The sequence below is a fragment of the Camelus bactrianus genome, chromosome 14 (assembly GCF_048773025.1).
Source record: "Camelus bactrianus isolate YW-2024 breed Bactrian camel chromosome 14, ASM4877302v1, whole genome shotgun sequence".
Classification (NCBI taxonomy): Eukaryota; Metazoa; Chordata; class Mammalia; order Artiodactyla; family Camelidae; genus Camelus; species Camelus bactrianus.
Genome location: NC_133552.1, coordinates 17,392,173 through 17,410,487, shown reverse-complemented (window position 1 = coordinate 17,410,487; position 18,315 = coordinate 17,392,173). Strand labels below are relative to the sequence as shown.

At 40.8% G+C, this 18,315-nt stretch overlaps 1 long non-coding RNA gene across 1 annotated transcript; it reads right to left on the bottom strand.

Moving 5' to 3' along the window:
• Positions 1–6,661: 6,661 nt before the first annotated feature.
• LOC141579761 (uncharacterized) lies at positions 6,662–16,385 on the bottom strand. The gene is made up of 2 exons (XR_012511711.1): positions 14,808–16,385; positions 6,662–14,508 (listed from the first exon to the last, which is right to left on the bottom strand). It is a non-coding gene; the product is annotated as an uncharacterized LOC141579761 (long non-coding RNA).
• Between the last annotated feature and the right edge of the window lie 1,930 nt (positions 16,386–18,315).

Here is an 18,315-nt window from a genome sequence, read left to right as displayed (position 1 = left end):
CACAATCAGACCTGTATTTTAGAAAAATCTCCCTACATCCAGTGAGAAGAATGAGATGGTGGGGGCTAGGGTTGGGGAGGGGAGGATAAAGATCAGACCATTCCAGAGGCCCTTGCCTTCAACGTGGTATAAGGTGGTGACGAGTGGTGGCGGGACAGATAGAGGTGGGTAGATTCAAGGGACACTTGGTCAGCAGAAAGGACGAGAAAGGACCAGATTCAGAGGAAGAAAGAGACTGAAAGGGGGAAAGAAGGAGTTAAAGATGACCCCGTTTCTGGATGGGAAGCTGGGTAGAGGGTGAATGGTACCATTCAAAGAGACAGGGAGCCGGGGAGGAGCGGGTTTGCAAAAGAGGATTATGAATTTAGTAAATGCTACCTTATTCCCTCAATTCCCTCACAGTTGTTTTTGTTTTTTTTTTCAATCAGGCTGCTCCTTTAAAACTGTGATCTGAAGGACTTTACTTAGTCTTAAGGTCTTCGACCTAATGCAACATTTAACCGCCCTTTGTCCAGACTGTCTTCTCCATGAACAATTATTTATATTTCATTGCAAAATGAACAATTCTACTCTGAAATCCTGCTATGATCTCAAATACCTAAAACTGACATCATCATTCTTCTGACAAACAAGCCACTCCCTACCCTATTCCGTACTTCCTTAGTCCAGCCAGAAGTGCATCACTGGTCCAGGATAGTCTGGAGTACTCCTTGACTCCTACTTTTTCTCTCATTCCCACATGAGGTCAAAGTTGCATCTGTTTGACCACTCAGAGTCTTTCCCAATTTTGTGCATCTGTGTCTCTTCCATCTTACTCAAGCCCTTGTTACCATACCCTTGGGCTTGTGATCAGCTTCCTGATTCACTGTTTCGTGCCTTGCCGCTCCTTACCCTCTCCTGCATCTCACCACGTTACTCTTTATAAAGCTACACCCTCCTCCCGCCGCTCTCCCTCTCATCCACCATCTGAGAGTACTCATCACTTCCAGGAGTGTCCAAATGTTGCCTTGATCCATCTTTTAAGCCTGATACTAACAACACAAGCTCTCTGGTGCTCGAGTGGGTCTGTTAACCCTGCGACACGTCTGGCACAATTCACTAAGCCTGTGAGATTCCTGTCTCTCTTCCCGCCTGCCCTCCCCATTCCCCATTCCAATCAATCTCAATCATTCTGGAACCAAGAACAAGACTGGCTACATAATTTGTGAACCCTAGTGCTAAAGAAAAACAAGGGGCTCTTTGTTCAAAAATGATTAAGAATTTTCAGACATTGACAACAGAGCATAAAACCAAGTGTGGAGGCCTTCTGAGCACAGGGCCCCATGTAGCATGGTCTGCATGCCCATAGAGTGGCCCCGGATCAAGAATCCTTCCTTGACCACCAATCTATTCTTCTTCTCCTAAATCTGAAGTGCTTGTTTATATGCCATTCTTGACATTGACTGCATGCTACCTTTCTTTGTCAATTAATGTCTGTGACTACATCTCTGTGTTTGCAGCATCTCTGTTCATTCATCAAGCTCTTATTAGGAATATACTGCATGCCCGGCCCTCAGAAAACAAAACCAAAAGACTCAGTCTCCTACACTCAAGGAGTTCGAAATTTAGAAGGTTACCAAATATACTAACAATTATAATACTCTGTGATAAACATTGTAATAGAGAAGCCCAGGGTACCAACGATATGGGGAGGAATGAGAATGCAGGCAGGAAGGCATCTAGAAGACGTATAGCTGAGTCTCCAAAAGTGTGTAGAAGCTGGTCAGGCAAAGAAGGGGAAAGAGAGCAATAAAGACAGAGGGACTAGTTTATGCAACCAGCGTGGGCATGTTCTGTGCAGCTCCCACCCAAAATGTCAGCTTCCAGAGGACAGGAAGTGCACCCTCTCCTGGCACCTAACACGAGTCATTGCTCATAGGACAAATTCAATAAATATTTGGTTAGTTGAGAAGGCAAATTGATTCTATAAATAATATGGCATTTAAAAGTTAAACCAAAGAGCAAATGTAATTAGATATTTTAAGTATACATCTAAAATTCACTCTCTAAGCATGATAGTATGTCTAGAGAATTTATATATACAGATGCCATATAAGGACTGACTTTCACAGCTGTTTAATGCTTTCTGATAACAAGGCAATGAAAGCTGATGATAACTATTATTATCAGGTAGATTATAGAAGGATGAGGGCTGTTTACAGCTGCAAATTTTATGTTCACAAAATGTCAAGTACATAAAAATGTTATCTCTGCAATATTTCTAAGTATTGGAAAGTTGAATGCAGCACACTATTAGGGCTTTGACCATCTCAAGAGTAGAGACTTTGCATACCTTTAATTTATCACAACACCCTAGATATTCACTGATATTTATAACCCATCGGCACTAACAGAGTCATTAAAACAGATGCAGGCTGAACCGAATGTCTGCTACTTACATTCAGCTTCCCACACTGGAAATACAGTATTTTACCAACTTTTGTAAACAGATATGCTGCCGCTGTGGCTGAGACCACGTTTGAGACGTTCCCAACTACCAAGAATGCAAATACAAGGACAAAGGTTTTAAAATAAGCACTGGAAAACAACAAAAGAAAAAGAGTGCGGATCAAGTATTAAAATGGAAAGCCATGAGCCCTTCAACAATGCAAACCTAAAAATAACAAACATTTTAAAAACTAGTGAGAAAAACATTTGAGGGCAGTACACAGGAAAAGCTAAAGACTTGAAATTAGAAATCTTAGGGACAAATCCTGATGTCAGCATATGCTGACAGAGCCTGAGTAAGGCATTGCCCCCTTCCTTGGCTAAACTTACGTGTACACTGGAGAAAATACCACCTATATCACAGGGTTAATCTGAAAAATAAGTGAGATAATATATGCTAACACACCCAACACAGTGGTCCTAAATAGTGCTGGATTTTAGCTGAATCTGAATTTCTCAACTGTGATTTATTTAACATACTTACATATTTCACTATATCGATTCAATTTCATTCATCCAATCCATCTTTTTTTTTTTTTTTTTAAGATTCAACTGGAATTTGTTTTGCATCTGCAAGTGCCCTGTGCCGGGGACCATAGCACATCATATTTAATACCTCCAGCAAACCCACGATATAAGTGGTATTTACTCTATTTTAAAGCAAAGAAACTGAGGCCCAGATGAAGAGGTTTTGTTTTTTTCTATTTATCTGCAGCTGCAATATGAAAATACTTCTACTCAAGTTCTCCATTCTTTAAATAGAGATATGAATCAGCCGCTAATTCTCTGCACACTAGGCCAGAGGATAGTCAGAATACAACAGAGTTCCCGGATTTCAGTCTTACTGACTGAGCAAGTATTTACTGGGTACAATGGAGTTCCCAGGAAGACACAGAACAAACCCAGGTAAAGAGGATCTTAGAGAACTCAGGCAACAGAGTGTAAAACAATGAAACTGATGATGTAGACTAGTCTGGGGGCAGAGAGTGGAAAGTGACTGGAAGCAGGGAGGAGCATTTGGAAGACACGACTATTGACAAGGTAGGAGGCAATAGTGGCCTGGCCTGGATGGGGGCAGTGGGCAACCGAAGCAAGAGACAAACGTGAGAGACGTCTCTGAGGCTGACTGTCTCTAGAGGATTAACTGAGATGATGAGTCAAGGGTGACTTTGAGGTCAGTCTGCTCAGGGAAGAGCGACATCCTGGATGGAAGTGTGGCACTGAGGGAAGACAAGGATGAGATCCACTGGACCACAGTGAGGTTAGGGCCAGGCTGAAAAGGCTCGGGAGAGCTCACCTGTGCAAAATGCAAGCTCTGTAACTGGAGTGTGGGCTAGGTCAAGGCAGAAGATACAGACTTGAGCCTCATCAGCAGGGAGACAGCTAAAATCATGGGCTGGCGTCAGCCCTCTAGGAGGAAGCACTTAGAAACACATGCACGGAAGTTCAAGGGCTGACCTCTAACACTAAGAGAAGGAGAAAGAAGAGCCAATGTGACCCAATTTGGGGGCATGTACTGGAAAGTATTTAGACAATATTATCTTAGCTTTCAGATTATTTTCAACTAAATTAGATAATAAAGGACTATGTTTTATTCTTGTTTTTCTGTGCCCAGCAAAGTTTAAGTATCAATAAAAGAGAAGGCACGTACACTTTAAATTCTGGCCATTTTTAAGAAGACTCATATTCAGAGAAAGGGAATCATGGCTGAAAATGTAGCCCCATGAACCAAACAGGAATATTCTCATCCATTTCCATTTCCACCAACGTGGAAGATCTGCTCCCATCAGCAAGCCCCTGCGAGTGTGCCCAGCAAGTCTGAAAACTGGTTTCTGCCTGCACTGATCCCAGCCTCCAAATTCATTCACTGCTTTCCTCATCCATCCTACTTTCTGCACGGCACTCACAGCCAGACGTTGAGAGTACGGTGGTGGATAAGATGGACACACTCTCTGTTCTTGAGGAGTTCATAATCCAGTCTGTGATGGCTTATATCCTTTCTCCTTGCTTCCAATCTGAAGTAAGCAGGACTGAGCCTCAGTGACATTTCCCATTGTCCTTTGGCCACGTAATTTTTATAGACGGAGGCTGAGTGCTTGTTAACCAGCAGGTGGAAGTCTTCTTTCAGATGAATCATAAAGGAGCCAGAAAATGTGACAAATACCTGCCCCAGTGGTCACACATCTTAACCTGAGTAGTGTGTGGTCCCTGTTACCACTCCAGACGGCTGTGTCGGTTGTCCACACTGTGAGGCTTGTGGCTTTACAGAGGCCTCCTTGTCCTTTATGACTCCAGCCAGAGGAACGAGAACATGGGAGGGAGAAGCCTTCATCACCTCATCTCCTTCCTCACTGCATTGCCCTTTCTTATGTAAATCAAGAGAAATGAAGGGTAAATGAAAGATAAATATATATTTTTAAATTAAGAATAAAAAAAAGGAACAAGCACCAGAATGAATGGGCTTCTCCAAAACGACTCTTGGTGGTAGGTTTACTGAAGCTACTGAATTTCTACATTTTCATTTTGTAAGTGTTCAGAAATAGAAAGCAAAGCTTCAGAGGAAGGGCACCAACTTGGCCAACTCTAGTAGGTGGCATTGGTGGGCATCAGTGAGCACACAGACTTGTTTTAACCTCTAAGCCATTTTCCTACCTAAGGTTTGAGTCAATCTCAAGTACCTACAAGGACCAGGCAGGTAACTAAACTGAGGGAAATGGGCCAAGTGCTAAGTGGCAGGGACTGACACACACTGGAGAATATGTGTCTTGTCTTAAAGGTAGTAACAAAAGGAATGCAAATTTGATTGTTCAAGAGAAACTGGAAATCTGGATTTTTATGTGAAATCATCTAATTTTTTAAAAAATACTGGCAATGAATTAAAACAATTAAATGTCATGTTGGTTTATCTGTAACTGATTCATCCCGAGGTCATTAACTTACAAACTCTGGTCAATGGCAAGTTTGCTGTTTGTACCAACATGGAAGCCACAGCAGGTTTACAAACATGATTAAGCTTAGCATGAGCAGTCAATGCAAAAGACTCAAGAATGTTGAAATAACCTAAAGGAAGAGGCATGCAGTTACAGTGGAAATGAAAAGAGAGACAAACCTAAGAGTGGTGAGAAAATAATGACCACTGCTGGCGCTTATGGGAGGAAGTTTCAACAGTAAAAATGATACTGAAATGTTGATAACAAATCATGCAAAATGTTGAAATGGGCTTGACCTATGTAATCATCATCATTATCAGTCAGAAACTAGGGGAAAATCTTTGGTGTGATAAATATTAGACACCTAATATTAATTCAGAGGGAGAAGGCTAGGAATTTCAGTAATAACATACCATGGAAAACTGCATAGAAACTTGTTGCAAGGCATGAATAAGACTATTGGTTCAAAGCTTGTTTCGTTAAAGTTTATGTTGAGGTTTTGGTGCAGATTCCTGCATCCATCGATTCATTCAACAAATTGAGCACTTACGACGTGCCAGGTACCACCAGAGGCACTGGACATACAATAGTACATGAAACAGACAAAAGTACTTGACTTTTTGGAGTTGACATTTCAGTTAGGAGAGACAGACAAAAGTCAAGGTAATGAAGTATCTAATGTATCAGACAGTGATAAGTCTTAGGAAGAGAAAAATTAAGTCAGGGAAGGGGAAAAGAAGTTTGCATTCTTTTGTGGGGAGAAGGGCTAAACGGAATTGAAATTCTAAAAGAGGTCCACACTGTAGGTTTAAATTTGAAGTCATCAGCATACAGATGGTATTTCAAGCTGTGAGACTGGATGAGATCACCTAGAGGGTGATGATAAAGAAGAGAAGTGGGCCAGGCTCTGCGCTTTGGGGCACTCCAGCATAAAGGCTCAGGAAATGAAGAGGGGCCAGCAAAGTATACCAAGAAGAAACTCTCAGAGAGGTGGGATATAAATCAGGTGATTGTGATGCAGTGGAGGCCTGGGGAAGATAGATCGCAAGTTGGGAGAAGGCTCAACCTCTGAAAAGCTGCCGGTGGTCATATAAGGACAGACAACTACTGAGCACTCTATACAGAAACCTGGAGGCCATTCGGAATCATGTGAGAGCAGTCTGGTGGAGGAGTGGGACGGAAGTCCCACTGAAGAGCTTTCCCAAAGCAATGAGAGGGAAGAAATTGGAGACAGCAACTATGAACAAATTTCAAAAGATTTATTGTAAGGGGAAGAAGAGAACTGTTGCGGAAGCTCGTTCAAGGGGGAAGTGGACTCAAGAGATTTTTTTTTTAAGGCAGGAGAAATAACAGTATGTTTCTATGATTCCAGGAATTATCCAGTGGAGAGAAAGAAAAAAATAATACTGCAAGAGACAGAGGGACGATTTGCGGAAGCAATTTTCTTGACTCGATAAGAGAGGGTGAGCTCTAGGGAAAAGCAGAGGGCTCAACCTTGGCTGGGAGCAGGGGCAGCTTATCCACAAAGACAGGAGAGCAGAGGAAACGGTCACAGGTGCTGGAAGGTGGGCCTGTGGAGATTCTCCTGACTGCCTCTGTTTTCACACTGAAGGATCTGGGGGAAGGAGCTACGCAAGGGTTGCGGAGAAAGAAGAGTGTATGAAATAGCTGCCTAGGAGTTAGGAAGAGTGGATGCTTTGGGGCATATGGATGATGGCTGAGCAACATTCAAGGCTAGTGATCACATTTAAAACATTTTTTTTCTTTTAATTTCTTACCTTTTCATTTTGAAATCATTTCAGAATTGCAAAAAAAAAGGTGCAAAAATAGTTCAGAGAATTCCTATATGTCCTTCACCCAACTTCCCCAAATGTTAACACCTTATACGACCACAGTATAACTGTCAACATCAGAAAGTTATCACTGATCCACCACTCTTTACTGAACTACAGGCCTTTTTCACATTTAGTAGTCTGTCCTATGAATGTTATTTTCCTAGACTAGGATCCAATCCATGGTCCCATATACTATTTACTTGTGATGTCTTCTAGTCTCCTGTCATCTGGGACAGCTCTTCAGCCCATATTTCATCACCTTGACACTTCTGAAAGGGTTAGCCATAGAATGCCCCTCAGTTTGGGCTTATCTGTTTCCTCACAATTTAAATCAGGTATGTATTTTTGGCAAGGATTCCAAAAGTGACGTGCCCTTTTTAGTGCATCGTATCACGGGGCACACGATGCCTGCCAGGGTCCTCCATTGTAAGCTACTATTTCCTTTGTAATTAATAATTAGGTGATCATGGATTTAAACTACGAGCATGTCACATGGTTTTTCTCCCACTATTCATCTCCACTGGTGCAGGTCCTAAGTACCTAGAGGGATGATTTTATATTGTGGTTTATCAAGTGAGGACCTTGGCCAAAGTATAAGCTAAAACAGTTGCTGACATCATCAAAAAGAAGGGTTAACTGCCTCAATAGATTTTCAATGTAGACCAAGACAATCAATTATAGAAAAGGATGCTTCATAGATTGTATATCAAAAGAGATAAACAGGGGGTATAGCTCAGGGGCAGAGCATTTGACTGTAAAAGAGATAAACAGACCCAATTTTAAAGTTTTCCAGGGCTGATTGATTTATACTCATCTTTATTGGAAATACTTCTAGGGACTTCTGGGAAATACTTCTTAAATCCATTTTTGTCATTATAGACTTATGTACAAGTGTACTTGAAAATAGCCTTCAGAAATCAAACCTGTTCCTAAGTAGAAAAGAGTTTCTAGATTTTCATTCATCCATCCAACAAATACTTATTGGACCAATACCTGGTCCAAAACCATCTGAACAGCTCGTTTGTGCCACAGGCGATAGAGAAAATAAAAGATGTGTCAGATATCTAATTAAAACATTCCAGGGGCTCCATGAAAAAGCAAAGGTTTTCCCAAATGAAATTGAAACTATGATTGAATATTCTGAACTTCTAGTATAGTAGATGTGCCTAATTAAACATTTTTCTTGCAATAGGATCTTGAACTCCTCTGTGGCTTCAGCTATCTACTTTCAGAGGTGGACAATATATCAGACCACAAGTCAAGAGATCCTGGATCTAAATTTGGCTGTGTTTCAACCTGTGTGGTTAGATCACATCCGGACAGCAAGGTGGTGAAGAGCACATGCTTTGGGGCTGCAAAGGCTTGGGTTCCTAACCTGGTTCCTAGGTTTATGGTCTCTGTGCCTTCGGACCAGCTTCTTAATCCCTCTAAGCCTGTTTCTTCATCAAAAGAGGAAAAGGAAACAGCAGTCGCATCCTAGCATAGTTACAAGAAGAGATACTTGGAGAGCACTGAGCATAATGACCAGTACACAGCATATGCACCAAAAGTAAGTCATATTTAATCATTTTTATTATAATTACTATTATTCTTAGTCACCTTTCTGTGTTTCATTTTACATAACTGTAAAATGCAGGGAATCATCAAGACCAGAATCTCTCCAACATGAATAAATATCTGGAAAAATTATCCCAGACTTCCAGAGCTGTCTTTTACTATTTCTATCACATGTGCAAATATAAAACTTGGCATAAACTGCTAAAGCCGTTAGATCCTAACCATAAATCCAAAATCAGCTTAAAATTAAGTTCAAAACAACAATACCGACAAAACCAAATTAAACCCTTAAGGAGGGTAGTGGTGATTTTCCGGAGTTAAGTCACCCGGTGAGCATGGCGCCATGCCCCCGGGATGCAGGCTCTGTGTTCACTGCCCACGTGTCTGCTGTGTTCTGCAGTAGCTCATTTCTCCCACTCGGCTTTCTTTGAACTACAGCAACCTTCAGTGACATCACTGCATGAACTCATGATTTATTTGGAGCTGGTTCTTTTCTCATTAGCTCTTGAATTTTGAAGGAGGAATGTGGCCTCAGTTTCAGATGCAACTCTGGAATCCCACAGATTCCAAGTTCCAAATCTTTCAGTAGCTCACTACTGCCTGTCAAAACCCTGACATTTTAAAGTCTCTCCCAGGCTTACATTTGCAGCCTCGTCTACCCAGATTCTTCTCTAGTCAAACTAGGATACCTTCTGCCACAGACTGAATTTCAGTGTCCCCTCCAAACTCAGATGTTAAAGCCTAGTCTTCAGCGTGATTTGGAGGTGGGGCCTTTGGGAGGTGATCAGGAAGTAGGGCCTTTGGGTGGAGCCCTCATGAACGGGATTAGTGCCCTTATAAAAGAAACTGCAGAGAGCTCCCTTGCCCCTTCTGTCACGTGAGGACACAGCAAGAAGAAAGCCATCTGTGGAACAGGAGGTGGGCCTCACCAGGCATCTAACCTGCTGGTGCCTTGGTCTCAGATGCCCCAGCCTCCAGAACTGTGAGAAATAAATGTTTACTAGACACCCAATCTACAGTAGTTTTATTATAGCAGCCAGAATAGACTAAGACACTTGCTAAATATCCTTTTAGAATCTGCTGAGATTTTCCTTATGGCCAAGTTTTGGCATCAATCTTGGTCAGTATTTCTTGTTTACTGAAAAGAATGTGTGTTCTCCGTTTATTGAGAACAGGTATCTACAGATGTCTATCAGATCAAACGTATCAATTGGGTTTATCAGATCAAACGTATCAATTGGGTTATTCAGATCTTCCATACCCTTAGTAATCTTTTTGTTTGCTCAGTCTCCCAGTTACTCAGAGACATGTGTTTTTAAAAATCCTCATTTTAGAAGTGGATTTATCAATAACGTTCTCCTTGTAATTTTGCTAATTTTTGTTTCATGTATTTAGAAGTTATGTTTTTAGGTGCAGACAGTCTCAAGTTGGCATATTACCTTGATGAATCATTTCCTTGCATCCTTGAAATACAAGTCCAAGCCCACTTTGTCCCATACTCATATATTTCTTCCTCAGCCTGATGCTTCACTGGCCAAGGTGTAGATTTTTTAGCTCCAGAGAAAGAGTCTCAGTTTTGAGGCTCTTCACTTCATGCAGGGTGTTCTGATTCAGTTCTCTGCCCGCTGCAGACTACAGAGCTCATCTCTGCTTCCTGTGTAGGTGGTACAATCCCAGTGTCCAGCCCCTAAAAGCCCATGTTCAAGTCAGATACCCCTGTGGAAGACCATGGCTTCATCTCAACCTTACTTCACTGCCATTAATTTCTTTTTGTTTCCAACACCTGGGATTTCCCTCTCTGTTCATCTTAACTACATATTTTATTTGGCATGTCTATGTATTTGGGGTGGGTAGGAAGCTGTCCACATCAGCACTGGTAGCCACAGGGACTGAAAGTCCTAGCATCGATTTCTAACCAATGAAACAAACTACACATTCTCAAGCAAAAAACAAATTTATGACTGTTCCTATATATACGTGTGTGTGTATCTACAAGTTCCATTTTAGTGTAAGTTAGCAACAATAATCAAATATTAATTAAAATAAGATGCTATTTTCTACCTATTGGAGTAGCAAAGATTAAAAAATTAGCTCCCAGGATCCATTGGAATGATGGGAAATAAGCACTCTTACACACAGCTGGTGGGAGCTTAAATCTGGATTTCTAGAATAGGGAATATTTAACCAAAAAGCTTTAAAATACTTATGCCACATGGAAAAAAATTCTCATATTTTTGAGAGAATAATAGGGTTATAAAATAGTAATGGAATAGAATACTTTACAATTATAATATATCTATATGTGTATATGTGTGTATCTGTATGTATATAAAATGCTTTTAATTATATACAGTATATCAAAATGTTGACAATAGTTATCTTTATATGAAAGGATTACAGGAAATTTTTTCCTCTTCTTTAGGGGGTTATCTATATAATTTATTTTTCTACAATAAATATGTACTAATTTCATGACTCCTAGTTCAGTATTTTTTAACAATACCTGGACAGACTGAAAAAGCCAGCTTCTGAGCCTGCAAAATCAAAGGCTGGGATTGGAAAAAGTAAGGTGGATCTGTACTGTCCTGTAGGATGTCCAAGATAAAATGTCAGATGGGAAAAATTAAGTCACTGAATAATATAATGTAACCTCTTTACATCAAAATTGTATATATGATTATATATCATATGTATTATATAGAATTATAAATACACATAAATTCTGGAATGTTACACACCAAGACATTTAGGATTGGGGAGAAGACATAGATGACATTTACTTTCTATCCTTCTGAATTATTTCCCACCGCCCTAATAAGCATTAATTACTTTGTAATTAAAATACTCAGTTAAAAATACAAAAGTCAGAGGAGGAGCTGATCAAAACCTATAAAGCAGACACCTGATTTTGTTCATTAAACCACGGAAATACCAAACTCAAGTGCTTCCATCCACCAAAGCTTAACAGATATTATTTAAGGGCAAAGAAAATTATTCAGTCTAATACTTGAAAATCAAATAGTTTTATAGACATTTTTACTCCAAGAGGGGTATAGGTGAAAAATATCAACATATTCAATAATAATTTAAGCTACACTTATGGCTAATCGATCAATAATAGTTCACGAAGGTAAATTAGTACTAGAACCACTAGCTTGAATATGGAAGAAGGCTTACAGGTGAGGAAACTGAGGCTGGCAGAGGTTAGCTAACTGAGGCTCTAACAGTGCGCTGAGTCCCAGTTTTAGAAGCTTTCTAGATTGATAACAGATGACAACAGTCCCAACAGCTCTCAGGGCTCTTCTCTTGGAGACTCAGGATGGAGCTATCCTGGAGTAAGTGACTTGGTAATGATACTTCTTATGTACATTTCATGATCACACAATTCGACAAATATACCCATTGTTTAAAAACAATGTAAAACCATTATAAAGGGTAGTTTCCTGTTTCAGGAGACAGGGTCTTGATCTTATCTCTGATTAGGGCTGTGTGACCTCCAACTTCCTGTGCTTCACCCAGACCCCATCAAAAGTCTGTCCCTTCTATACTGGAGGGGTACTCTGAGGTACCTGGAAGAAAGGTGCCTGTTAATCTTTGTACAGAGGAAAGGGCAGAGGTCATTTGGGGGAGGTCTAGAGTCAAGCAGGAGATCAAGTCCTCACTTCCATTTCAGCCAAAGCCCTTCTCCTCTGTGGTTCCTTTATCCTCCAGTCAGAACAGGTAAGTAACATATGGAAAAATTCCAACCTCTTACTATCCACACCTCCACTGCTGTAAGAACTTCTTGAAGCATTTGTTGTTCTAATTCTTCCAACACCCTACAGAAAACACTTCCCTTTGAAAATGACTTTTTCCCCTTGAAAATAACAAGTAAGTGAAATGCATGTATTATAAACACTCTGGGCCAAGTCGAGCCCTCAGGTGTGGGTCTGAAAATCACAGCTACTCTAATTCATCACAGCTCGTCTTACAGCTCACGGTACAAGATGAGAAAAACCGGCCCTTCTGGTTCCTAACTAAATAATTCCCACTAAAGAAATGGTGGCGAGCCAGATTTGTTACACCTGTGGTTCCACTTTCACTCACTCTGGTCTGTCAGTTCAGCTCCTCACTGACCCCATTAGTGCCATCTCCCTTTTCCCTTCACTGGGGGCATCAAGTGACTCACAACTATGTACTCAGAAGAAGCAGAGAGTGAGTGTGAAGATGAAATGCTTTTCCTCCTCCCAAGAAGAATCACCAGGGCAAAGTGATGCACGAAGGTACAAATCCTCTGGAAGGAATCCTTTCAATGTTGCGAGTCTGGGTTTGGGAAGTGGGGCTTGAAGAAGAAGGGGACGGTCTGGTTTCCTTAGCTCCTGCTGAAAGAAGTGGTGACTAGAGACACCTCCTTATGGGTCTGGTTTGGGTGGGCTGGGGAGTGATGGGGTGTGCAGGGTTCCAGGTACAATGAAGGGACCCCACCAGCAATGGCATCCAAGATGCAAGGTCCCCAGGACACAGGGCAAGGTACCACCCAACAAGAAGCAGTACAGACTTAATCTCATGTTGTTTGGTGGTTTGCATGCAAATCTCTTGTAGTTAATGAACCTTTTCTTTAAAGCAAGTCTTAAACAGAGCCATGTTAATATGTCAAACAGATTAAAGAATAGTGCTCTGCTTGGAACTGCAGTGGAGGGAAGCGTAAAGCCTGTAATCTGTCCTCCCCATGGCTCCTGAACAGAGCGGGACACCGTATCTTTTCCCCTGGAGGTATTACTCCACCCGGAATAACTGGCAAAGGAAATGAAGGCACAGTCTCCACATCAAGGCCGGGACCAGGTGAGGAAAGAAACAATGTCCTGGGATCTCCAACATCAAAACAAAACGGTAGGAGACTGAGATTGTTGTAAATCTTGAAGAACTGTCAAAAGCATGCTAAACTCACCGTGTGATATTGAAACAAAAGTTACGGCTCTATTAGTCCAGTGGTGGTATGAGAAATGCACCATGACATGTCCAGGCAATGTGTGCTCTTCCCTACCTGCCATCCCCACATACACTTTTAGCCTCACTACACTTAGGACTGTGAGCATAAAGCAGAATGACAGGTTTGAAAAGCAAATCCATTGTATTTACTGTTTAAGATCATGAATTGCTATTTGCCTTAGAATGAAGATGTCATTACAAAGCATTTCTGCTCACCTATGGTGCTAAGTGCTAGAGGTCTCTTTTGAGGACTGAACAGAGGGCATACAGCTCAGACACCTCATGGGCATGACACATGCTCCTTGTAAGTTTAGGACTAAATTCCAGCCGGTCCCAAGGACTCTGTAGATTACACTCCCAAATTCTGGTGTGCACATTAGAAAAAAACCCAAGAAAGATTATATGCTTTCAGAACATCTTTCCCACTGGCCATTCCAAAGAGGGTCACGCTGCAGCCCTTTGGCCTTTTCCACCTTTGTGGCTCACAGCTGGCCTGGAGGACACCGAGAACAAGACAGCTTTCATCCTTGGGTCACGGGTTGACATCACCATGGATTCAGTCTAGCTCAATCAATGCTGACGGCACCTCGTGGACTCAACTCATGTGAGCAAAATGAGTCAAGGCCTTCTTACTTACATCACTGCATTTGGACTCTCAGGCATGAGCTGCCCCACAGTTCCTTTGCCGTCCAGAGGAGGGTAAGGACCAGTGACAGGATGCGGCGACCTGCCTGGAGAATGCACAGCATTCGTTCACAATCTGAGAGCTGCAGACCTGGTTCTCCAACATACCGGAGACCTTAGCAAACCAAGTGTGATATTTTACGGATAAATGCCCAGGATTTAACCCTCCAGACACTTTGGTTAACATCAACTATCATCACCTAATGCAGGAACAATACGGATAGGAAATCAGAGCCGTTTGTCTTTAACAACTAGCATCTCATGAGGACTCATCTGTACCCGGCACAAGCCTAAGTCCTTGACACAAGTTCTCTCTTTAGCCCTAGAAATATCCTGAGTTAGTTACCATTTCACCCCGTTTTACAGGCAAAGAAACCACAGGGGCTTAGAGAGGCTGAGCAGCTGTTCCAAGGGCACAGAGCTAGCAAGTGGCTGCCAGGAATTCGAACCCAGCTGAGCGGAGCTATGCGGCCTCTGACTGACATTTGATGCAGACAGTAGACTTCAATTAACGTGGTAACTGTGGAGTAAGATAAAACATAACATCAACACTTAGACCACTGCTTTCCATTAACATTTTACCGCTCACAGCACCAAAGGCAATGTTGCTCAGTCATTCTAACAGTAAGAAAACAAATACTATTTACCTTTTTCCGGTGAAGGACACAAACACACAATATACACAGATATCTAATATCAGGTGGGCACAGACAGTCTAAGACAATCACGAAGCTAAGGAAATACAGATCTGTTTCTGAGTATTCGGGGTAGTGTGAATAAATAACACTATTCTACTCCAGGAACATAATAAAACAATGTTAAAAAAATTTAAACCTCAAGTAGTTATAATTTCAGATAAATAAAGCCTTTGAAAATGTTTTAAAATTCCATTTTGCTGTCTAAAATTATAAAGCCTCAAATGAATCATTATATGTTGTTTAAAAAAACTTTAAAGTTTAGCACCTAGCAAAGAGCCTTACACATAGGTTCCAATAAATCAGTGGAATGAATGGCTGAATTCATGAATACACTTTTAAAAACAGATAGACATTGTTCTTCCGTTATGCTTGGGAACTTTTTTTTAAATGCGTGACATTTCCTTATTAGGAACTTTTTTTTTTTTGAAAGGAATCCCAGGATCAATCTCTAGTTCAATAAAGGAAACGAAATAACTATCATCCTGAGAGACAAATAGAAAAAAACTAAATAACTGGCCAAAAAATTAAGAAAAGAAATGGCAGATTTTGCCTTTGCAGTGAGATAGGAGAGGTAAAAAGAAAAGCAACATCTTCAAAATATTTTTATTAACATTTAAGAAAATATAAAATTGTTCTCTTTGCAGCAGCATGAAAACACACAAAATAAATGTATGCATTTAAGCCACTGTAACTGGTATAAAGACATTTCCCAGTATATAAATAAGAAAATGGTTGGGTAAGCTCAGATCAAGAAAATATCTCTTTCTCAAAGGCATTTTCATGAGTTGGGTTACCCTCGGGATTCAACAGTTTATCCAATGTGCTCTCAAAAATAACTATTCATTTTAAACAGAACTTCTAAAAACTAATATGAGCAGAAAAATACAAATTACTCCAGTTATTTCCACACAGTCAAATGTTAGGTTAAATCTACACTGACCAAATGATTCAGTAGACCTCTGTCCTGTAAAAGGAAAACAAATAAACAGAGAGGTACACAGAAAATAGTGTTGATTTCTAGCAACAGTTTCTACACCATCCCAACAGAGCTGTGTCTTTTCCCCAACCACAAATCTGAGATTCCCCAAGTATTCTCCACTCATTAGGAAAATCAATAGCATTACCTGTGGGGTGTGCAGGGTTGCTTTTGCAGGAGGCTTTTATCTCAGTTTAGCAACATAAAAAAAAAAAAAGAAAGAAAGAAAAACACAGGATGTATACAACCTTGGCACTCACCACGACGGTGACCTCCTTAATACAATTTGCTAAAGGTGTTGCAGTTCAGTTTGACAAAGCTGATCTCATGGTTCTGCCAAACTGCAAAGCTAATGGGACAAACAAAGTGGCTGATTGGACTGTACATCAGGTAAAGGAGACCCTTCAAATCAAAGAGTTACATTATTTAAAGAGACATGGTTATTTTTAAAAAGGAAACTGAGGTAGCAATATTTTCAAAAATAATTAAAAATAAATTTTAAAAGATGATAATCCAAATTGAATATGATTTGTACTAACTCCAGCCTGCACTTGTACATCATTTCTGTAGATGAAGCATGAATAATTTGTGTTAGAAAAACTAATATATACATATAAAACACACCAAGCCATGGATGGGTAAATGTTTGGTGCTAAATAACAGAAATAGTTCAGCAGCAGAAAGCAAGATATTCACCCTTAAGGAGGTTACATATTAAACAGCCCTGGGTTCTGCCTGGTACTTGCTAGAAGGAATCTGCAGGGAAAGAAGGCTGATGCCTGATTCGATGTGTGACAAAGCATTTAAAAAAATAAAACAAAACAAAAACTATTGGTAGGCTCATTGCCTTGATTTTGACTATGGAATATAAGCATAAATGTTAATGGCCAAGCATTGGTTAGTACAACTGAATCCCAGTAGTTTTCATGGTTCAAACAACTATTAAGAGGATAGGAACCCGACTCAATTTATCTATTGGAACATAAACATATTTTTTAGGGTTAAAAATACAAACATTTTTCACGCTTTCAAAATATGCACAACAACTATTATTTGAGACAAAACCTAGCAATCCGATCTGTCTGTTGTTGTCAACTGTCGTGTTTTTCTGAGGAGCTAATCACTCTATGCGGTAGACACAGGACAGACAAAAGTGGAATAAATTCATGATCTGGGGCAGCAGTATAACTGGGACGCACTAATCTTACAAGGAAAAGAAACTACATGACAATAATCTACAAAGAAGAACAAGATGCATAATATTTCCCAGAGTCTGATGAAATAGTTTTTTACTTTTCCACTTTTTCCATTGACTGTTTTAAAATATATGCTTGTTCCTAAGGACAAAAAGGAAGACTTGCTTAGGGAGTAAATCCTGAAAGATGCCAGAGCTACAAATATTTACACAGAAGTCTCTCATCTTCCAACAACTGTTACTAAAGTTCCTACATTTGTATTTATAAAATAAAGCAAAACAAAACAAAAAACAAGACTGGAACCACGCTCCACCTACTTTATTGAATTGGGATTTACACACCTACCTAATGTGCTCGCACTCTTACCCTCAACTCTCCAGAGAAACATATGTACATACATGCAAACACACACGATGTATCAATCACTGTACGCACAGGTTCATCCAACCATGACACAGGACACAAGCCACAATAGGACAGTCAGAACACATAACTAGGACAGTTTGAAATGGGTATCCTTTAAAGCCCGCCTGGACCCTTAATGCCCTGATTCCTACACATTTCTTCTTCATTCAGGAAATTTAAAGGATCAGAAAGACAAAATACGTTGCATTAAAGGAAGAGAAAGAAAACAGCATGTTCGCCTTTTGGGAGGCACTGCAAAATCAGCCACGCGACCCAGCTGCGCAGAAGTGCAGCATTAAAGAATGCCAGCCGGGACCCTAAAGACCCAAGTTAAGCACCTTGCAAGCGAGAAAAGTAAAGTAAATAAGTAATAGTGGTCATTGTCATTAAGAAGAAAAACAGTAATAACGATTGTCACCACGGGGTTCCGTACAGCAGTTGCACGTGGAGCGGGCTTCTCCTGCAGCCCCACGCGGCGGCTGAGAAAGGCCAGTGGGCTCGGCGCGCGCCGCCCGCTGGGACTGGACCTGCTGCGCGGGCTCCGCGGGCGCGCGCCCCGCCCGGCCCCGCCCTCCCCTC